Source organism: Chionomys nivalis, chromosome 5 (genome assembly GCF_950005125.1).
Source record: "Chionomys nivalis chromosome 5, mChiNiv1.1, whole genome shotgun sequence".
In the NCBI taxonomy this organism is placed as follows: domain Eukaryota; kingdom Metazoa; phylum Chordata; class Mammalia; order Rodentia; family Cricetidae; genus Chionomys; species Chionomys nivalis.
The window spans coordinates 89,858,495-89,883,094 of NC_080090.1; the positions used below are offsets into that span (position 1 = coordinate 89,858,495).

General features: G+C 42.1%; 1 protein-coding gene across 1 annotated transcript in view; it reads right to left on the minus strand.

Annotated features, from left to right (window-relative positions):
- The window catches only part of Thsd7b (thrombospondin type 1 domain containing 7B), an 871,002-nt gene extending 846,706 nt beyond the window's left edge, over nt 1-24,296 (minus strand). Inside the window, exon 1 of the mRNA XM_057770607.1 lies at nt 24,177-24,296. The gene's annotated coding sequence lies outside the window, so the exon portion shown is untranslated. The remainder of the gene's footprint in view (nt 1-24,176) is intronic.
- Between the last annotated feature and the right edge of the window lie 304 nt (nt 24,297-24,600).

Here is a 24,600-nt window from a genome sequence, read left to right on the forward strand (position 1 = left end):
GGGACAACTGGAAATGTTTATATAGTCTTTGGTACAAAATGGTTTATACCGTTTGGAAAGAAAATATAGAAGCATATATGGCTACAGATAAAAGAGAGGGGGAGGAGAGGGAGAAAGAGAAAGAGAGGAATGGAGAGAGAGATCAAGGAGCTAGAGAGACATGAGCACTGGCTGCTCTTGCAGAGGACTTGGGTTCAATTCCCAGCACCCACATGGCAGCTCACAGCTACCTGTTATCTCCAGCTGCAGGAGATCTGACACCCTCTTCTATGCCTCCCTGAGCACCTACACACACGTGCACAGACCCACACACAGACAAGTACACACAACAAAAACAAAATAAAGATATTGAAATGAAATTTTAAAAATAGATCAAGGTAGAGATGCACCGAGGTTAACACTGGTAACTTCTGCACACTGAACTGCACACGCTCTCATTTCTGCTCGTCAGCACTGTCTATCATTTTACAGTGCATATATGCAGCTTCTATAATAACCCCCGACGGCTCTTTAATGGCTTTGCCTCAGCGTGATTGTAAGACTAATACTTTGAATTACGGCCTTTAGTTGGTTTTCTGATTTCATTAGGTCCAGTGTATCTATTCCAGTTCCATTTTGGGGTTTCTAGGCTGTAAGAGAGCAGGAACTCATGGAGGGGAATGCACTATACTTTCTGACTGGTCACTGGGCTAATCTATCATATTGAAACCTAATAAAAAAAAACTATACAAGCTGAGCGTTGTAATTCCTCTTTGAGGGATAAGAAAGCAGACTCCTAGGAGATACACAGTAAGGTTTATGAAACACTGAGATGCCATCGTCCAATTTTTTTTTTTTTAAAAAATTTCTTGTCTGAGATCTTAAGCTCGTTAGTCCCAAACCCAAGACCCTCTGCTGAAACGATTCTATCCCAAGAGGATCAAGGAGAATCTGAAAACAGAAGCCTTCCATTTGGTTATTCAGATTATAAACTCGGGGCAGCCTGGGTTTGTAAGCAAGGAACGATAGGAACAACTGGACTTCCCAGACCCGCATCTCCTTCTGGGGACTTGAGACATGATAAGAGGCCCCTAACCCTACATATCACTGGGCCCTTGCAGCCAGAAGTCAAGGGCAGGACAGCCATGGCAGCAGCGGCTGGGCAGAGACTAGCCTGGCCCAGGAAGCTTTCTGCACAGCTGAAGGAGCAGGGGCAAGGTTAGAAAGTGACGCTTGAGGCAAGTAGATGCTTGGAAAGGTTCTCCCTAGTAAGAAAGGGGGAGCCTGTAAAGACACCACAGGTCGAAACTGTTATGTTCTACTGAAATCAGAGTTAGAATTAAGATGGCTTGACAATGCCCAATGTCAGCAAATACAACTTAGGCGCTTCCATCTTGAACCAAGGCAGAATCCTGAGGGCTAGACTCACGGCAGCAGTCATCTAGAGAGGAGAAGTAGAGAAACTATCTGGGTCTTTATATATCTATATTTTATACATATATATATATATATACATTATATATATATGCGTGTGTGTGTGCATGTGTGTGCTTGTGTGTGTGCATGTGTGTGTAGCTGTCTGCTGGGTCTTATAATCCTACATTTAACACTTTCACCATGAATAATAATCATATATATATATATATATATATATATATATATATATATATATGCACATGAACTCAAGAGGTCAATATTATGCGACCACAATCTCTCCTCAACTTATTTTTTAAGACAAGGTCTTTCACTGACCCTAGAGCTCACAACTTGTCTAGGCCAGCAAGTCCCCATGATCCTTCTATCTCTGTCACCCTGTGCTGGCGTTACACAGAAGTGCCGCCGCACCGGGCTCTTTACATGGGTACTTGGGATTGAATTGAGGCTACTGTGCTTGTGCAGTCAGCACTTTACCCATTGAGTCATTTTCCAAGCCCTAGAAAAATCTAGACTGAAGGGGTAGACTAGGAGGCGTGGGGAAGCTGACCTTCCACTAATGCAGATCACACCTGCTGCACTTGGGCTAGGCGGAGTTGTGGGAACCGTGATTGCCACACAAGGGGAAAGAAATAAGAAGAAATACACTTTCTCAGCTGATGGAGTTCCCTCTGTATGCTGTGATTACCATTGGTTAATATCCTTGCAACACTCAGGTTCTTAGATGTGTAGCTTAAAAATACTGTATCTGCCATATTTTATGCCTGCTCAGAGCCAGAAGATGTGACTGCAACTTGCCTGTAAATTGGACTCCATAGCACTACCAATAAAGAACATTAACAAATATTTTATTACCCTGACAATTTTACATGCTATGAATAAAAAGTGTCTTGCATAAAATGTCTGTCAAATCTATAACTATGTACTGCCAGATATAAAAGACAATATTTAAGATATATTTACTAAATAAGGTATATTGATAGTAGATATTTATTAAATTAAAGGTGTGTTCGTTAAAATTAATTTGCAATTCGTATTATTATAATATTTACTCCTTGAAAGAATCAATTGCTCAAGTACTTGGAGGTTGTTTTTGTTTTAGATTCTTCTTCCTTTCACATATTTTACACAATACCAAAACAAAGAATGAAGTTACATTAAATAGGTGTTCTACTGCAGTGATAAACACCATTATCAAAAGCCACTTGGGAGGAAAGGGTCTATTTCAGCCTACACCTCTCAGGCAGCAGCCCATCACCGAGGGAAGTCAGTACAGGAACTCAAGATGGGGACCATGGAGATAAGAACTGAGGCAGAGGCCATAGGGGAAAGCTGATTCCTACAACCCAGGACTACCTGCCCAGTGTGGCTCCACCCATAGTAGACTGGGCCCTCTCACATCAATTATTAATTAAAATAGTGCCCCCACAGACTTACCTACTGGCAAATCTTACAGAGCCATTTTCTCAATTAAGATTCCCACTTCCCAGTTATGTCTATGTTTTGTCAAGGTGACCTAATACCAACCAACACAGGAGACAAAGAAATAAATATTGTCTTTTCAATGACCTAAGCCCTTTAATATCTTATATTTAAAAAAAAACTGTGTCAGCCATTTCAGCAATATAGAAACTATGGTACTAACACAGGCATTGAAGGGAACAAAAGGCAGTCTGCGTAGGAAGATGGTTATGGGTCTCACAGGGTATCTGAGCTAAAAACTGTTATTTCTAAAACCTCTATTTGATTACTTTGGTTTTGCCCTAAAGAGAAGTTTAGCATGCAACTGAAAGTATGGTTTCTGAATGATGTTATTTTCTGTGAAGTGCAAGGACAGCAAACTAGAGTGAAGGTCTGTGGTGCCACGTAGCATCTGTGGAGTGGCGCTGGTGATGCTCCACTTAGCAAACTGTAATGCACATTGCAGCCCTCTGCTTCTCTGGGTCTTTTAAGCCTGCATCTAACACTTTCACCATAAATAATTTATACTCAGTGGGTTCTCCCAAGGAAACTCTAGTTACAGTTCTAGCTGCCATGCACCATAGGGAACTGATAGAGAGGCCATTGGCAGAGACCCATAAACAGCATGTGGTCAGTCATTGACTAACTGGTTAAAAGAGACAAGGATGGGGGCATGTGGACTGGATCACTTGCAGCAGAGCCCTGTCCCATGACCTTGGCCTCATCCCCTGTTCTCTTCTGCAGGGGCAAAGGTAGATTCTAGAAAGCTATAGTACTCATGATCTCCTGCCTGCTGTCTTCCAGTTAAACTCTCTCTCTCTCTCTCTCTCTCTCTCTCTCTCTCTCTCTCTCTCTCTCTCTCTCTCTCTCTCTCTCTCTTTCTCTCTCTCTCTCTCTCTCTTTGTCTCTCCTGTCTATCTATCTATCTATCTATCTATCTATCTGAAATATATATGGAAATATATTTATGAAAATGCTAGGAATATAACATTAGTTTCTTCTAGCAGACTTTCCCATTGCAAGAATCAAACCTAAAGTCAATTGGCAGGGGATTGTGAGTAGATATATATGAGACTTCTTTATTGCTCCAAGTGTCCCTTGCTACTTCCATTCCCAAATCCCAGGAATACTGACCTAAGTCCTTCTGCACTTAGTGGGGCAGCAGGTGTCTTCAATAGATAATCTCTGAGTTCTTACACCATTTTCTGTTTCCTTTTCTATTCTCAAAACCATCTTTCAAAGGAATGCCTGTCTTAAAGCCCTCCACGGAGCAGGCAAGCAGTCTCCTCAGCAAAGTTCTTCTAGATACAGGAACCATGCAGAGAATGCATGAAGGGTCAATCCCAAGGTTTTGCTCTAAGCTACCAAAATCAGCCATTTGCCCTTCAGTTGCAGGACAAATGACAGGCATCAGGGCCTGCAAAAGACAAGAGAAGTGAACAGGCAGAGAGACCCAGGAATCCTTCATTAAAATGCCAGCATTAAGCAGGCGAAGCAACAGACGATGGGACTACACGGATGAGTGAGATAGAGCCACTCTGCCCGCAGCCTCTACTGAACTGGAGAAAAGGCCGCTCACAGAAAGCCACAAAAGTTAGCATACAGCCATAGCAGGGTACAGGCAGCTCTTCCATTATATTTGTTTTGAAAACTTGATATGTGCATATAATAGGAGAAGCTAATAAAGCACTATTCTGTATTGGTTTGTGAGCAGTTTCATCTCTGAGGAACACTATGAGGACAAGAGCCCCACAGGATACAGCAAAGCGCAGTCAGGCTGGGCTCCCTTGAGCCACACCAGGTAGGTGTTACAACTTCTACAATTCTACCACATAATCCCCTCCCAGCCCTTAACAGCTGCCTTTCTGACCCACGTTTCTGTAAGTGAGCTTTGCTAAGGGAGAGCACTGTGCTTACTGACATACCTAGCCACCCTTTAACCTTTATCACCACACATTATATAATTTATGCTAGCTTCGTTTTCAGTTTGCTAGATTCTTTTCTGAAATAAACCTCAAGCATCCCAGGCCATCCTCAAATTTCTTTTGTAGCCCAGGATAATCTTCAAGTCTTCTGCTTCCACCTTCCCTGCTAGGATTATAGATGTGCATTGCCGTGTTTGGTTTAGGGAGAGATTTGGGTATAGCCCAGGGCTTTGTGCATTCTAATAGCTAAGATATACTCGCAGAACCTTGTATTCGATTTTTACATTTTATTTTGCCAGTTAGTGGTGAATTTATTTATTTTCAGGTGGAGGGGTTATCTACTTTTACCATAAGCCTTGAGAATTCTCATTAACAAGTTTTGGTATCATGAAGGTAATACATTGAAGCAAAACAGACTATTCTTTGAATGAAAGGGTAGTGGTTATTCTTCCAGAAGAGAAGAGAGGCAGGGACCATGGGATGGCAAGAATGGGGCAAAGATATGGGATATTGGAGGAAGGCCGTGTGAGGCCCCTGGAGAACATAGAGATGATGGCGTTGTGAAGGAGGTCTGAGATCTGGAGTAGAGGGCAGGGGCTGTGTGCAGCCAAGCACCAGCAGAAGACAGGCCAGCAAGGACTATCAAGAGGGAGCTGTACACTGAGCAGGTCACCAAGGAAATTGATAAGATTAGCGAAGTACTTGCATCCATCTATATGGATGGAAGCCTAATCCCAAGACCTTGAAGATATCAAAATCCAACACCACTCAATTATTTAACATAAAATGATTTAGTGTTTGATATATAAACCATGCACATCACCCCAATATACAATGTGTCTCAAGATGTTGTCTAATACATAATGAAACTGATGGAGTTTCCTTTAGTTGCTGTGATATAATACTCTAACCAAAAGCAGTTTAGGGGAGGGAAAGTTTTCTTTGGCTTTCATTCCAGGTCTCAGTCCATAACTGATGGAAGTCAAGGCAAGAATTCAAGAGGAAACGGAAAGCAGAAACCACGGAGGAATACCGCTCGATGGCTCTCGCAGGATCATGCCTAGCTAGCTTTCTTACACAGCTTAACTAGTCACCTGTCCAGAGATAGTGCCGTCTACAGGGGCTGGATGCTGAAGCATCATCATCAATCACGACAGTCTACACATCCATCTAGCCTAGGCAACCCCTCACTCGAGGCTTTCCTCTCAGACGACGCTAGGCTGTGTCAAGTTGATGATTAAGTTAAAGCTAACTAGAATAGCAATGGAAAGGCAACATGCTCAGTTGTCATTCCACATTGTTTAGGGAATGCTGCCAAGAGAAAAGGTCTATGCATGTTCACAACAGAGACATTTTCTAAGCTACTTGTAACATTTAAGCTATTAATCCTGCGATACAGGTATATTTAAGTCACTTCACAAGAAATAGTACATTGATTTTTTTTAATTGGCTTAATATTTTGAGACAAAAATCTCACAAGAATATTCTTGAACTTAGTATGTAGTTGAAAAGGATCTTAAACTCCTGATGTTTCTGCATCCACCTCCCAAGTGCTGGGAATATGGGCATATACCAATATGGCTGGTGTATACAGTGCTAGATCAAACCTGGGGCTTCAGGCATGCTAGGCAAGCACTCTACAAACTGAGCTACGCACTCAGCCCCAATAGTGATTTTTAAATGTTGCTTTTACACACACACATTTGATGAGGTTTTTCTTTTTCTTTCTTTTTTTGGGGAGATTGTTTAGTTTTTTTGTTATTTGTTTTTCCAGACAGAGTTTCTCCGCATAGCCAGAGCTGTTCTGAAACTCGTTCTGAAGACTAGGCTGACTGTAAGCTCACAGAGATCCACCTGTCTCTGCCTCCCTAGTTTTGGAATTAAAGGTACGCACCACTCACAGCCACTTTACTTTCTCTTGCTCTCTTCTACTTTTTCCACATTTACACCCATCTTTATATACACATGTACACACTGCAGGCTAGGACACACACACACAGGGGTATGTTGTTATGACAGACTAAATGCACTGAAACTGCTGTGCATTGGAGGTTTTTTTCCTTCCAAATAATTGTGTTTGAAACTTAAGCTTCAAGCAGAAATTTTGGGAAATGGAGCCCAAAGAAATGTGTTCGGGTTGTGTCCTGGTTAATATCCATATTTGAAATGCTTGTGGGAGGGGGCTCTCTCTTCTGCCTCATGTGGACTCGCAATTTCTCCTCTCGTGAGAGTACAGAAAAGAGTTGTCCCAGCTGACAACTTCCATAACCACTTAAATGTAAAGATAACTCTTACAAATATCCCAGTTCTGTTCCAGCAAAACAAGGCAGAGACAGACAGACAGACAGAAACACACAGTACTCACACTAGGTAATTCACACCCTTTAATAACCCACTCCTTCAATTCTGGCCAGACATTATTTTTCCAAGATTCATACCGGGCCTCCTTTTTCTTTTATAACTTCTGTTGTATTCTAACACATGGCCTTATTAGCAAGCTGGACATCAATTCCATAGAATCAGTCTCATCACACCAATAACTGATCTGTTTGCTTTCTTCTATAAATCTGTTGACTGAATAATTCTCATTTTCTGTTCCTGGTATAGTAAGAAGCCATCTATTGTATGCCTGAAATCCCAGAAAACTTAAATAACAGAATTTATAGTCTTATTCAACAGTAATTGATTTTCTTCCTGTCTGGGAATGCTCCAACTTCCTTCAGGTACTCTAAGTTATCAAAAAGAGATTAGAGTCTATTCAGTGGAGTCTCTGAGATTCTTTTTATATACTAGTGCACTTCACTTAGGTGCTTAAATTAGTTCCTAGCATTTGTACAATGTGTTGAGCACCATGGAAATACAGAGTCCAAATCCAATGCAAGTCTTTTGGTCTGCAATGAGACCAGGACATTTATATTAGAATAAGATTTGTATTTATGGCATTCATCAGCAAAGACATAGTTTTTATACTCTAAATATTGGATCATACATTGCATTATGAGGCCCTCTGAGGTGGCTCAATGGGAGACATCACTTTCTTCTTTACCTGATAATATGACTGAGATCAGGAGCCACATGGTAAAAGGAGTAAACTCAGCATCGCAAATGGTTTCACTGAATGCTGAAAGCATGACACGGTGTGTATGCATTTCCCTCTCCCCATAAATAAATACAAGTAGTAAATTAAATTTTTTCCAGAGGAAAAATATTATAAATTATAATTAGGAGTCACTTTTCTGATTGAGGACTTGTCATTAAGAAAAATACGTGTGATACATACATCAAGTAACATATCACAAAACAAACAGATTTCCAGGAAACTCTGGTACCTACTTAATGAAATATAGAATAAGAGAAATAACGATGTAGATATCACACGATGGGAATTCAGTGTCCTCAAGTGTGCGCATAGCACACAATGAAACTATAATGTAAACTTGAATGTGTTATAAATTTTACTTAATGCCAGCTCTGATGAAAACAAGTGTAACATTAACTGTGGTTTTGCTTGACTTGTTGGATTTGAAGGGTACTTTGGGAATGATTTTGATGTCCCAGGTTTCTTTTAAAAAGTGAACTGATGTGTTCTTGTTTTTTCTCCATATTAATCTCCTGGTTGAGCATCTAGGACTTCCGAGTCCTTCCTTACCTTAGAGCTGACATCAGGGCTCAGGGAAGGTACTCAATAAATGCCTGTTCCTAGCAGTTACAATGGCATTGCTGTGTGTTTTCTCTTTTAAAAGAACTGATGTAGCATCTCTCTCCTTCAACCTCTCCTAACTCTTTAATTTCCTTAAATTGACAATTTCTGACTAAAGCAGAAAGACAGAAAATAATTCCGGAACACAGCATGGAGAGACATACCTGCATCTTCAGCACCAGGAGGCTGAGGCAGGAAGTTCAGGTCAGTCTTGGCTACACAGAAAGAAAGTAAAAGAGAAAAAAAAGTAAGACAAAGAAAGAGGGACAAGAGAGATGAGGGAAAGGTAAGAGAGGAGAGGACAGGGGAGGAGAGGAAAGAAAAAGGAAGAAGGAGGGGGTGAGAAAAGAGAAGGGAGCTGAGTAAGTCTAGAATAAACCCAGGGTGTGAAACATAGATCTAAAACTCCATTGACAAATCCCAGCAGCAGCTATTAGACAATTAATAGAGATCCTTTTAAGGCATGCTATAGGCACATCAAAACATTCCTCATGTAACTACAAATCCCCAGCTGGTCTTGTCTTAAATGTAAATTTCTGTACACAATGCAAATGCATTAGGATGGACTGACCAGCGAGGCAGGCAGAGTCAGTCTGTTTGGCAGGGAGTAAGTGGTGTGGGCATTCTTCTTCCTCCTCTAAGATGGGGGAATGAGACAGAGGCAGGTAGACAAGATACCAATGCCTGTCTTGAGCCACAGGAAGGAGAAACACACAGTGAATGTTTCTGTGCCAAGTGAGGCTGCCCTGGGTCTGTAGGAGGAAAATAAGGGAAGACACTGAGGACCAAAGAGATCCCGGAGCTCTGGACTTTGAGGCATAGTTGAATAGCAAGAAGATAGTGGTGAATTCTGAGCATCAGAACAAGGTAAAGAAAGCAAATGGACCCAGCCACGTGAAAACGATACCACCAAATAAACAGAGAACTATTCAGGGAGGATTTCAGATGCTTTTGGAGAAAGATTTTATCAGCAATGCCACTGACCACACTATTCTACAAGTATACCTTTCACACTCGAGACCAGTCAACACTAGAGGCTCCGGGAGCCCCTGTGTCAGAGCGCACGCTCCCTGCTACACTTCTCTAAGTTCCCTCCCCTTTAGCTTGCTGGTTGCAGAGTCCTCTTGGAGTAGGACCAGCTGTGTCCTAGCAGCACCTCCCCTACGTAGTTAAAAGGCTGTGCGCCATAAACATTGCTAGTTTGTTAATAAATCAGAATTAAGCTGCTTTTGATGTGCTCACATCTTATGCAATCAGAAAAGGCAATACATGCCACCTTCAACATGAGTCTCCAGCTATTCTTTCTTTCTTTTTTTTTGGGGGGGGGGCAAAGTGTGCTGCATTTCATTCTCTTCCAGTTTACACAGAACAAAATTACTCACTCGGTCTTGTCTGACTCTTCAGTACTTACGTTGGCAGCTTTAGAATAGAAATTCAAAATGGGAAGATAATAAGGACTTTGTCAGCACATACTTGGCTCCTTTGGTGCAGTAAGATGTGTGTGTGTGTGTGTGTGTATGGGTTTGCATGTATGTGTTGTGTGTGTGTACATATAGAGGAGAGAAGTTGGTGCTATCTTTCTTAATCACTCTTTACCTTCATTTTTGAGACAGTGTCCCATGCTAACCTGGAGCTCACTGTGTCAACCAGATTGGCTGCCCAACAAGGACCCGGGATCCTCTCATCTCCATCTTTCCAGCCCTGGGTCTGCAGGCATGCATTGCCACACTCAGCTTTATTGTGGTGTCTGGGAATGGAACTCAGGTCCTCATGTTTACATGACCAGAACAATACCATTGAGTCACCTTTTCAGGGTCTTTAAATGTCTGTATCCATATTCATCTTAAATATCAACTGGAAAACATCCACTGAGTCTGACAACTGGGAATGAATTTGTTACTTTGGCAAGAGCTGTAATCCAGACCAGACCAGGTAACTTTCAGTGTGTGCTTAAAAATGGAGATACGGACATGCTAGTTGCAGAAGGTAGAATTTGAAAAGAATACAAGACATGAAGCTGTAACTGGCAAGGAGAAAAGCCCTGTTCTGTACAGGAAAGACTGCCTGCTCCGTGGATGAATTTCTATCCATACAGGCAAAGCACTGTCCATTCACTATGTTTTCTAGTATTTCATTTTCTGCCATTTCTTTTGGCGTTTTGTTGTGGTTTGAAAGAGAAATGTCCCTCATGGGCTCATGGATTTGAAAAGTTTTTCTCTTCTGTTTGAAGAGCTTATGGAATTTTGAGGAGATATGGCTTTGCTGGAGGAAGTATGTCACTGGAGGGGGGCTTTGAGGTTGTTTGAGCCTTGCCACACTTCCTCTCTCTCTCTCTCTCTCTCTCTCTCTCTCTCCCCCTCCCTCCCTCCCTCCCTCCCTCCCTCCCTCCCTCCTGTGTCAGGATGAAATATAATCACTATGCTTCCCGTCTGTGATGTGTCTGGATGAAATGTAACCACCATGTTCCTGCTGTCATGCATTCCCAACCATGGTGAACTGCATCTCCCATCTAGGACAGTAATCCAAAATAAATCATTCTCCCTAGATTTCTTTTCGGTCAGGTATCCTATTACGGCAACAGATAAGTAGCAAACACACTCCTATCTGTAAAGTTTCTCTGAATTGTCTAAAACACACACTCTGATGAGGCTACAGAAGTTTCTTCACCCTTGGCTATTGCTTATGTCTCTGCAGAAGTATGCTTTCTTTCTCTCCAGTCCTTCTAGACATTTCTTCCATTGGCTTCAATCAAACACTTTTTGTGGACACATCTGATACCAAAAGCTAGGAACGATTTTTGTCTTTCTTTATTTCCTAAATCCGTGTCCCTGTCATTCAGATGTGTATGTATATATGTGTGTGTGTGTGCGTGCATGCGCATATGCACACACCCTCATACGTTCTATTCTCATATTTGCACTCCCGAAAGGCTTCATGGCATAAATGATTTCTTACTATTTGAGCACTCCAGCTCTCAGTGGTTGGGGCTGAATGGCTGCCTTGCTATTTCAGATGCTTTCATCTTGTCACAATTTACCAAACATGCATGCTTGCCAAATGTATTGCCAAATCAATGGATAATTCCATCCCTTCCACACACTGACAAACACTAAGACAAAACTGTTTACCTTAGATTATAAGGATTTGGGACTCACTTCATTTAGACTGTGAACACCACGAGCCTACAACCCACAGAATTTGGGAGTGGAAAGCTGTGCTGATTTTTGCAGACCAGTGAACAAGGATAAGCCTACAGCGGTGCCGGTGTTTCTAACGAGCCCTAAAGAAGTTTTGCATGTCATCACCTTCAAAATGTTAAAAGCAATGTGATTTCAAAGGGAAGAGGAGTAGCAACAATCAGGGTTGAAGAATACTGTGTATGGTCTAAACTCAGAATAACAAACAGTTGGGAAAATTACTACAAAAACAATAGATTGGTGGGGGCCCAATCATCTTTCTCTGCATACAAGCTCTCCTCATTGATAAGCCCCTACATGCAACTTTTCCTCTGAAGCATTCTTTTCTTTTTTCCTTGTATGTATACAAAACTCCAGGAAAATTACTTAAGTCCCCAGTAAATTGTGGGGTATCACCGTATACTCCAGTTGTGGAAAATTAGTGCATGGTGCCATAGACAAGCTGTGCAGAAGGATTCACTCTAAACTTTCATTGGGAAACCCAATGAACTAAAAAGCATTGTCTCAATCTATTGATTAAGATCTAGCGCACCAATGGCACATTCCACAGCCAGTTCTACAGCTGACATCACCCCACAATTTCTCACTGATTCCTTTTGCTCACAGACACTAAGCACTTGGCCAGGCATTCTTTAGCCCTATATTCTCCAGTAGACACTGCCCTCCTCACACATACAAATGGAAACACACTGTGTGCATGAGTGCACACATACATACACACATGAACACGTACTATTCGGAATAAAACCCAAGTACACACGAATACTTGGCAAGTGATATACCACTGAACTACACCCTCAATAGGTACCTTTAGACAAGTTTTGAATGAGGCTTGATCTTGCATACTTTTTAGGATTATAAAGTATAACGAGGTGAAAAAGTTGTTTCCTCTTAGTACAGTTTTTTAATTATGAATGTGTTCATAACTCAGCTCACATGAGAATGAAACCTTCATGTTGAAAAAGGTCCCCATTGTCTTCCTTCCTTTAGCAGACTACAGTCATATTTTGGTCCAGTTGGTCTGTTAGAAGTCACTATATGGAGCCAAAAGAGTTGAGCAAGTCAGAGAAGTAGATACACATAGGGGCCAGAAGAGGGAGTCAGACCTCCAGGAACTAGAATTGTAGGCGGTTGCGAGCTACCTGGCGGGAGTGCTGGGGTCAGACTCCAGGTCCTCTGGAAAAGCAACAAGCACACTTACCCACTGAACCATCTCCCCAGCCCCTCTCAACACGTGAGTTTTGAACACTGCTTCCCGTAGGTGGATGAACATACGAACAAGGAGAGGTGACCAGTATTTGAAAATGTGATTCAATTTGCCAAGGAAAGAATCAGAATATATCTCCTTTCCATGAAATTTCTAGATACTGAGACTGGGTACTTTGCACTTGATTTTATCCATTCCACGCTATGGGCACAGCAGGCATCCATCATGTCGCCTTTGAATGTATTCATATAGCTTACAAGCACACCTCACACTTCCCACTAGCTCGTATCGCTATGCACAAATTGCTTAGTTTTTCTTTTCAGGAAAAGCCTAAAATAAGAGTTTTGCTGGGAAATACTCTGTGCACAGGTATGATGCTTCAAGCCTACCACCTCTGTGCTCCAAATACAATATCTAATAAGCATGCATATGCTATTAGATGGCACATATATAGAAAGTGTCTCTCCACAAGGAACTTCTTTACCATGAAGTTTAGAACCCTCTAGCAGAAGCTTTTTCTCAATATCTTCTTTTAAGGAGCTACTAGTCGGTTTAAGCTACCGGTAAAGTGTGTCCCACCAAAACTGACTTGAGATTATTGAAATTTTGCACTAGCGTATTCAGTTCAGGAGATGTTGCAGTCACACAGAGAACACAAGAATCAGTATATGTTCCTTACAATGAGAGGACTGCCAGACTCTGATTTTTCAACTGAGTGATGTCACAGTCCAGAGGGCCGGTTCCTGTCAGAAATTCAACTTGAGCAAAGCCCTTCAGCTCTCTGAGAAAAATGCAACCTGTCAGGAAATGAATCAATCCTACCAAACAATTACTGGAATTTGACCAGCAATATCACTCTGGTGGGTTGCATGTCACTTCTGGCTGAAGTCATCATAACAAGGATGAAGGGAAAGAGGGCCAAGTGAAGCACAAAAGGTGTGTACTGGGCGATCAGTTAGGCTCATCTTACAGTCTATAGGTAATTTTCACGTGCTCCCTGTCAGTGGAAGGATACGGACAAAGTCTGCTCCCTATAAGTTGGGCTAAACACACACTCTAGAAAATCCATGGAAATGGAAAACGAAAAAGATGAAAGAAATGGGGATAGATGAACTAGGAAACAGAGGACAAGGTGATTTGGTGATTTTGCCATGTGCATGAATACTTGTCAACTGGAAGCCAGATAAATATACTTCATCTTCACCAGTGCAAGGCTTGTTGTATTTAGCCTTTTACAGAAGAGAAACAGAGAAATCTTCCCATTTTTCAGGTTGAGGAATTAAATGTGTCTCTAAGAGACAGTATGGAAGGGTTTGTGTGATATGTGTACGTGCACGGTGTATGTGTTCATATCACATGTCAGATGTCTTTCTCAACTAGCTTCTTTTTGAGATAGAGTCTCTCGCTGAATCTGAAACTCATTCACTGAGCAAATCTGTCTTGCCAATGAGCTCCTGGGATCCTCCTGTCTCCGCGTTCATCAGCACCTAATGTTACAGATATGTATACAAAGCTTGGACACTTTCCACAGATGCCAGAGATCTGAACTCATGTGTTCCTCAATCACTTTATAGATTGGCACTTTATAGATTGGGCAAACTCCCTAGTTTCTAAGTCTCCCCCAAGACATTGACATTTAAGGGTAAACTCGATAAACATATGTAGAGACTGCGGGTATATGGTTTAGAAACCAACCTGGTAGTCAAAAGCAGATGGAAGACTGGGGTTGTGAGTGTAGGTTCTAGGTCTACCCAACATGGTAGCCACAAGCTATGCACAGCTACAAGCAATCAGTGCTCATTTGAATAGAGTTATGCTTGCAAGAGTAAAATGCAGTTGGGATGTTTAGACATATCACATCAAAGATCTATAGCATGTCACGAATAACTTTCCTAAAACCCACACATATTGAAATGAGAAGAATAGATATACAGGTTTAATAACATATTTCACTAATATTAAAGTTAATTTCATGTATCATTTAAATTCTTTAACAGGACTATTAGGAAATGTAAGAGTGAATTCGTGTGTTGTACTCATGTCTCACCGTCTAGTTCTGTTGAGAGAACTGTTCTAGAGTCAGGCTGCGGATAGATAGATCGTGAGCTGGGTCAATTAATTTACTATTTCTGTATCTCAATAATAATCATAGTAATAATAATACTATTTGGATGAGGTGGTGAACATATTTAATCTTAGTGCTTGGGAGGCAGAGGCAGACAGATTTCTGTGAGTTCAAGTCCAACCTAGTGTACATATAGAGTAACTTACTAGTCAGGGCTACAGAGTGAAACCTTGTCTGTCTGTTTCCCTCCTTCCTCTTCCCTCCTTCCTTCCTCTCTCTCTCCTTCTCCTTACCCTCCCCCCACCCACACTCTCATGAAAGGCAGGGTCTTTTGCTGACTTCGAAATCATTGACTCAACACCGGAGATCTTCCTGTCTCTACCTGCTAACGTGGGATTATAAGCACAAATCTCCACATCCAGTATTTTTTACCCAGGTCCTGGAGATTTGAACTCAGACATTCTCACGCTCTGAGACAAGAACTTCAGCAGTGGAAGCTTCCTCCAAGCCCTCTCAAAAGTTTTTAAGGAAGATTTCTTAACCTAATCCATGTGTAGCAGCATCTGGCGCATAGTGTGTGCACAAAACACCATCAGTGCAAGCCCCTTCTCAGTATCATGCTCTGGAATACAGTTGTTTAACCTCTGCTTGAATATTCACGAAGACGGGAACTCACATTTCCTTGAGACAACCTATCATATTTTCAGACATCTCTGAATATGAAAATGTTCACTCCTGGAATGAGTAAAAAAAATCTCTTTGCAACTCCAACTCTTTTGCACTTCTTTATATATGATTCTGTCAGAAGCAAAGAGGGAAACTGGTCATATTCCAATGGCTATAATTCTGTGCAAAATGTTAAGAGACATCAGTATGGGACATGGGTTTATTATACAACCCCAGAGAACTCCATGTCTAAAAACCTACTGCAAGTCCAGTAAGATGTTTTCGACAACGAGATCATTTTAAATTCTTAAATAATTTTTATTTTGTTATTTCTTTTAATGTGGTGTGGGGGGTGTGGATGAATGGAGGTGCACATAAGCTCTGCACAGCATGTGTGTGGAGGTCAGAGGATGACTTTCACCAATCGGTGTTTGCCAGTCATTGTGGGCTCTGAGAACCAAACCCAAGTTGCCAGGCTTTTGCAGCAATCAGTTCTACCTATGGAACCATTTTGCAAGTCTAATAGAAAATATTGAAAAACATAATTTGAGCTGTAGAGATGGGCTTAACAGTTAAGAGAGCTTGCTGCTCTTGCAGAAGATCAGAGTTCAGGTCCTAGCCCTTACATAAGGCAGCTCACAGTAGAAAGTAACTCCAGATCCAAGGCCTCAGATGCCCCCTTTTGGCCTTTGAAGAGACCTGCATGCACATGCGGGCAGATATAAACACATACACACAAATAAATGATGAGATATTTTTTAAAAATAAAAACCACATAATAATTTCTTGCACATTCCTTAACACAAGAACAGCCCCGCCTTCTCAGTGGAGCCATCTCCAAGGAAGACAGCTTCAGTGGGTACCTACGATACAGAAAGTGTAAGAAGCAAAAGCTCCTGTCCAACTCTTCCAATTCAGTCCCGGGAATGACCAAAGTGGCTGCCATTTGCTCTCATGTACATCTGGAGACTTGTCACTCCCTTTCCTTCTCCACGCTGATTTCAAAGCCATGGTTCCACACAGCTGGTCAAACAGTTCTGTCTTAATTAGTCATTGATGTAAGGGAACATGAGTGCAGTGGGGATTTTCCTGAAACTGGTGATGGTTCCCTGGGAAACTGACTAAAATAAAATCAAGTCCTGACTCTGTGATTTCTGCAGCTCCTTTGGCCTTAGACAAGGTGCTTATAGCTGACACCATTCTCCACTCCCCCCTCATGCCCCCAGGAAGGTATTTTAAGATTCAGGACTTAAATTTATAAGGCTCAGGAATTCAATAAAATTCACACATCTCTGGAAGCTCCTAAAACTTACAAGACCCACAAGGGCCCCTCCCCGAGGTTACATACATACATACTAGGTATACACACACATATATATGTATGTGTGTGTATGTGTGTATGTATGTATGTATGTATGTATATATATACCAGTTGCTCTAACTGCCAAACTGCCTCCATGTCATTTGAGAAGCTCTAGGTATGCAGCTTGTGTTTGTCTTCACCTGTGATGGAGTGGACCTTAAAGTGATGCAACTATCTTAAAGGTACCCATCTTCCTGGAAGTAACCCTGAAAAACTAACTGGTTCACTAAGGTAGACTTGAGTAGAACTTTTTCCTTAGTCAATTGTATCAATGCCCTGTCTTGGAGGAACAGATGGTTCTTTTTTGTGTGTATGCATTTTTTTCCCCTTGCTTTCCCAGGAAAGGAGATGATAAAAGAAAAAAAAAAAAAGAGGCTGGAGTTCCCTCAGCCCCAGAATCCTAATATGAAAAACGATACTGAAAATGTTTCCTGCTTTGAAATAGCTTAGACGCAGTGGTTCTCGTGCTCCCAGTGTGATGCACAACATCTCAGAGTCACTGATAATTGGCAGCTTCTGCCTTTGCCCACCTGTGTTTTGTTGGGCCTCTCCTGACACATCCTCCAATGGCTATTGCCACCTAGGCCCCTGTCACTTTCTCCTCGCCAATGTTTTCCAGAATTCTCAGTAGAAATGGCTGCACTTTCCCATGCAAAGCCTTTGCCATCAGAACTCCACCAACAGATGCAAATGAGGAAACGGATTTAATCAAACAATAAAATTAGATTTTACCCCCTGAGTTGTTTGGGCAGAGAAAGGACTTTATGAACTAGCCTAGTCAGAGAAATGTCGGTGAAAACATAATTAAAACTGGGTTTTCACTCATGGGTAGAATTTGGATAACTGCTGAGAACAGAGGTGGCAAGGAAGAGTGAGTCTTGTGGGTGTCTCGATAAAAAAGGGCAGGTGACAGGAAGTTAAGCATGGGCATGAGTTCAAATTGATATAGGATCTAGAGTGTATTAGTTTGCTGTACAAGTCGCTTTTCTACTTTTCAGGGACCATCTAACAGTGTTTAAGTTTAATCACAAGAAATCCAGAAGGGCCAGAAAAATGGCTTAGTAGGTGAAGGTAAATTGCTACCAAGCTTGAGAACATGAGTTTAATCCCTTGAATTTACATGGAGAAGGGAGAAAACTGACTCCTACAAGTTGTTCTCTCTGACCACCACACACACGGGGATATATGCTTATGCAAAATCTCCCCCCCACCACACACACATCTAGCATCTATCATATATCTATCTATCATGTATCTGTCTATTTTCTATCTATCTTTCATATACACACATACACACAACACAATAAACGAATGTCAAAATAATAAAAAGAAATACTAAAGAAAATATCAAAAAATTTTCCTCAAAGAATCTGAGGATATCAACATCTTACCTTTCTGTGGGTGATCAGGAGACACTACAATTTAAATAATGTTTAAATAATATTTTGTGTAAAACAAAGCTTCAAAATGAATGGAAGTCAATATGAAATAAATTTAATCTAATTCTAAAGACTGGAAATGAAGGAAACAGGGAAAAATAACCACCTTTTACCTGAAAGAAAAGAAATTTCATCAAATTCCTCCCGTATGAATGATTTGCAACGGGAAAGATGGACCATGCCTGAAGCAGATGACCTGGATTAGAAATTTGGCTCTGCCCTGCCTACAAGTATTCTTACTGCATGTTTTCTGTTTAAGCATTCTTTGTTTCTTTAGAGAAACAAATCAAGTTGAAAGTACAGTGGCTTTATATGAATTGATAACTCAGCTGAAAGGGGTTTCGATACCTTGAGGCAATCAATACTCACTTGTTTAAATAGATATAAATGTTTTAGGGAAAACACTACAATATAAATGCAAACAGATTTTAATTCTAACTGCATATGGTGCCAGTGGTTGCATTTATTCTTGTCCTTGTCATGACTAAAAAAAAATCTAAAGGTAATATTAAAACATTACAGCTCTTGGCACTCAGGTTCAAATCAACCAGATGATGCAATAGCCCAAAGGAGATGATGCTTCTAGTACCTGAATCAAGACCATCTAAGGAAAGTTAGGAGAGCCACCTACAGGACACCAGTGTAGCAGAGTCCACAAGGGACCTTCACTGGACCCACTTACAGATGAGTGCAGAAATACTTTGATATTTTTACATCCTGTAAGACTGTATCAATCACAGTTGCCAGATCACCCCAAATATGCCTAACATAAGCACAAAAGATAGAAATCAATAGAGGAGCATCCAGAAGCAAACTCAAATAGACATTACTGAAAGCTTTGGCCTTACTATAATTAAAACACTTCACTACGACATGGTGTGCTTTTAAAAATACCATCTGAAAGAACCCAAAATTAAAACACGCATTAGGGCAAAACTGTAGTCCTAGACCAAGGCAACCATGTATGGGTGGGCATGAGCATTATTCTCTGTTTGGGGATCCTTACACTGTAACGGACTGTTCACTAACATAACACCATGGCACCAATCTGCACCCAGCCCTCTTGCAGGCAAGTGGAACACAGCAGAGAGCTTTTTCACAGTCAAGGTGTTAAAGAATTAGTTGTGTGTTAGTTACATGGGATTCTGTTTTTAGCCACAGCGTGTTTAATTACAAAGGGCTCACAATTAAAATATGCCTAGAGAGGCAAAATCAAAAGCAAGCATTGTAGTCTTTGCTGCAAAAGACCTTCTCCTTTGGTGCTGACAGCCCTTTGCTGCACACAGGAAACATAGCCATATTCATGGATTCCTTCCTCTCAGTCAAGAGTCACACTTTTCCCTTATGGGGACATTTTTTTTAACCCGCAGGAAAAAAAAATCCTACAGATATCCACATCACACCCAAAAGTTGTTCTTTTAAAATCTAATTGGAATCACTGAAAAATCAAAAGCTAACATGGTTGGATACTTCAAAGGGCACTATATTTTATCCAGCTCTGTTGGAAATTCACATGTTGAAGTATGCTGGTTCTTCTATGCATCGGGTGACTTGATTGTTCATTTGACAAACCGAGTCCAAGTTCAACTCTCCACCTTTTACAGAAACCACAAGTCCCCCCCCCTCAGTGAAATGTATCCCACAGCACCTCTAGTGTGGGCTCTTAGAAGTAACCGAATTTCACTAATCCTCTGCTTCCATCTTCAGATGGAATACTTGATCTAGTAGCTATGGCATGCTCCTTTTAAACCACCGGTTGGAAACAGAACATCTATATTTCCTTTCTGAGGCTCAGGGAGCATCACAGAAGAGAAGACTGAAAAGACGTAAGAGTCACAGTTTGAGGAAACTGTGGGAGTCTCTCCCAGACAGGACAGTGACATTGCAATTGCCAGCACAACACACACACACACACACACACACTCACTCACTCACTCACAAACACACACACACACACACACACACACACACACATACACCATTGAATCCATCATTATCCCAGTGTGGATAAGAGATGGGCTGTGGTTAATACCTAATGTCCTACTCATCACTGAGAGACTATGAGCAATTAATGGGTGTTGAGAGAGGGGGTGACATTTTTTCAATGGTATAGCCATTGCTAAGCTCTGCACACCGCATGAAATAACTCTGGACCCAAGCTCAGGAGTGCAACCCCAATTAAACTCAATGGGTCAAAACCAAAGATATCAAAGTAGAGTGGCCTTAGTCGGTGAGATAGAAGAATGAACCAGCATAATAGTGGGTGAAAACTCTGTATACATATGCAAAAATGCCAAAGAATGAAAAACAAAATTGAAAGATATCACCAATGGATTATTGGGAACAAATGGTCAGTCATCTTGTTAGCCATGACTGTTTTCCTATGGAAAGACAATCAACAGAATTATTTCAGTGGATGAGTTTAAAAGCAGAAAGTATGAAGTTGTTTAAGTTGTTTTAAGTTGGAGAAAGGGTGCCAGTGATCTGAAATCTGCTCACCCACAGATAATCAGACTCATGATAGTAAACTTGTAGAATTCAGTCAGACCTAAAAGTCCTCCCACATTCACAGGTTTGATGAATTAATTATCACTTAGGTATTAATCCCGTTAAGAACTCTAAATTAAGGACTCATGGTATAGCTAGGAAGCTGCCTGATGCTAAAGTGATTATAGCTGTCTTCTAAAGTTCTGTACTGGGAAATAATACCACCTTGTGAAAACATGGAGACTTGCATTAAATTCATACTCAGAACTCTAGAAATGTATGATGCCCATGGAAGTGGTTTGGGATAAGGTGAAGCCCTTCTGTTGTTCAAGGCTCCGCCCTCTGTGCTTCATCCGCAGAGTGCCTCTGAAGCCTGGTCACTAACTGTGCTGCTCTCTTCTCCCCTCACCAAAAGGTAGAATTGACACTGCTTAGAATGCTTTAATCTGTTTATCTTAATCATGCACTTAATATATCGTATCATTTGTCATTTTGACTGGTAGCTGAATAGGACCAGTCAACTAATCTCCATCATTCTATTCAAGTCTTTCAATCAAAGTTATTACATTAATGCCTAATCTTTACAAAGGTGTGCAGAACATCAAAATTACAGTTTGGGAAAGATTTTTTTTTCTATAAAAGAATTGTATTACTCTAGCTTCAACTTCTGAAGTACAATTAAAATAGGTTGACAGACTGAAAATTGTTCAGACACTCCTCTTCCATTAACTTCCATCCAAGCTTTTCACTCTGTCTGCTTAGTCAATGATTTAAAGACAAACTTCATTTTGCAGATATAATAAAAAAGAATTATTCCTTCAGAACTAAGACTTGCAACAAGTAGACAAAGTTCTCACCATCTTTTCTAAAGAAGAGCAATCTGCCAGCATCGTTCCATCCTTCTCTTCCTCTTGAAAGGCGAGCTCAGCAGAGAACAGAATTGCACATCTAATCATCAACTTATTAATGCCAGTCCTCAAAACAGCAGTCTGTGTTTACATGGTTTGTATGGCCAGTAATTATTTCCTATCTGTCTAGCCTTTCAAGTTTTTAACAAGCAACAAATTGGATGAAAAAACAATGGAACCAGATTAAGAAATATTGCAAAGATCATTTTTCAAGTATCAATTTAATTATCGAGGTAAATATTGTGTAGGTCCACTATGTTTCCAACCTCACAATAGACCAAGGAAGTCCACCATCAGCAGGCATCACTCTCCAGGAAATCACACTGCCCAGCCCTTGGGAAGCCTGCAGAACCCTGAAAGGTCTGCAAGTATTCCGTGTTTCTGGGTCTGTCTGTGAGAACACGCAAGGCTTCTCCACGTCTTCTAAACCAACAGGTACCCTCAAATCCTTCAGAAGCGTCTGTGTAAGTTGTCACATGACAGAAAAAATCTTTATAATTCTTTTTCACTTAAGTTTGCATGAAAAAGTGGCCAGCACTCAGCTTCTAGCAAGTAGGTGTAAAGTACAATGACCACGGAAAGTGGAAGCCAGTCTAGAGGGCTTCTCGCCCTCCTGTTGTTCATCTACCCCAGAGACAACAAGGACCTTGTCACATTAAGTTTTCAAAGAAGGCTTCTTTTAGTAATAGCACTGAGTTTTTAAAAAATGGGAATGCATCAAAGGAAAGCCTCTAGACAGAAACTTTATATAACCTTTAACCCACAAAGACCAGAGCAAGCACTCACTTCTGGACAGGTTCTTGATTTGGTTAGTAGAATCCTTAAATGGCTCCCAGAGAACCTTAACTGAGTATTGTCAAGAGTTGGGGCAGGGGCCTTCATTGTAGACCATCTCCTCCCAATTATCCAACAGTCCCAGATTGCTTTCTGATATGCCAGAGGAGCTACATCTCTCAGACATCCAAAGAAAGCCTGGTGAAGGAAACTCCAGGTACACATAATGCACAGATACACACACACACACACACATCACAGATTGGTTGGTGTGACCCATATCTGCATGGATCACCCCTCTGATAATAATGAACACAATAAGATATGTTGAGAGAACATCAGGCAGGTGCTTTCTATAAGAAGGCCACATACAAGGGTATATGCATCTGAAAGTGGGAAGTAGCCGATTACCCGCAGACCTCCCCAGCAATAAAAATAGCACCAGGAATCCTGGTGGCTTTCTGCACCGAGTGGTAAAGTCTCCCAACATCACTGGAACTTCACTTACTGAACAGAATTGAATCACAAGAGCTCTTAAAGGATGTTCTCTCTTTAAGAATTCCAGAAGAAAAAAGTGCCATTAGATGGCATGCCTGCATTTATAAGTGTGTGTGTGTGTGTGTGTGTGTGTGTGTGTGTGTGTGTGTGTGTAAAATAGAGCCAGGGAATGCTTACAGCCTCCGGACCCAACACACACACACACACACACACACACACACACATATTCACTCCAAGCTTTTCAACTTCAAGACTCGATGTATGGGGACATCAGAAAGCTGAGGTTTCATTTCCCCATTCAAATAACTTTAATAGTATGTTGAACATGCAAGATGCAAGGGGTGAGCCGTAGGAGCAAGCATGCTTCTCCTCCTCCTTGCCTCCCACTCTGACATGCTGGACCTGGTTTTTCCCTCAAAAAGCAATGTGGCTTCATGCAGGACCTATGGGCTCCCCTCGCCCCACAGGGACCAGGGACATGTAAAAGCCATTGCTGTGGGCTTCTGTCTCTGCACCGATAAATCAGAGAACGCCGGCAAAACTTCTTGGCTTGCTCAGGTATTCCTCTCTGGTCCCTGGGCACCCACGCGCAGATTTCGCAGTTCGGGCTACCCAAAGGGGATCCTTCAGTAGATCAGTTTCAAAACCCCACAGAACTCCCTGCACTGGGATCCAAAAGCTCCAAGGCTCCCCGCACAGGATGGGGAACCCGAGGCTCCCTTCATCAGTTCTCCCACAAAGCAGGCTGGAGCTTCATGCTTTCTCAATCCAGTTGCCTGAGACCCATGCCCAAGTCGCGTGTGGTGTTCCCGCCTGCCCTCTGGCTTAGAGGGTCCAAGCATGCTGCATGCACCCTGGCAGCTAACCCTTCCCGCAGCCTAAAGCCAAGGTTTAGGTTCCAAGTTCCCGCGTCTGCCTGGGAGAAGGGACAAGGGAGGCTGCCTGGCTAGGAAAGTCTGTGCAGAAGGCGCCCCCCTAGTCGGGGCAGCTGTCTCCTCCATCCCGGTTGACCAGCCAAGGGAACCCGCGGCATCAATCCCCGCCAGCTTGGGGCACAGCGCGACCGCACTCACCAGCCTTGCCCGAGCCGCAGCTGCAGCCTCTGGGAGCTGCCAAGCCCCGAGCTTCCCCAGTGAAGATGGTGGTGTGTGTCGGGAGACCACCCATTCCAGCGTCTGGCAACCCGGCGGCGACTCTGGCTGCTCAGCACTGAAGCTAGAGGAAGAGGAGGACAAGGAGGAGGAGGAAGGAACGGCGCAGTCGGACGCCATCTGCTGTACACCTCTGCGCATCCATTGGCTGCCTGGTGCGTCCCCGGGAGCCGCGGGGCGCCGGGCCGCGGGGAGCCACCTTGCGCCTAGCCTCCCGCAGCTGCTGCTCCGGGTGCCCCTCCCTCACCCCTTTTCCTCCTCCCTCATCTCTCCTCCGGTCCCTCCTCCCATTCTCCGTGTTAGTGCACCCTTCAGACCCCAGGGCTTCTCAGCCAGCTCCCCTGAG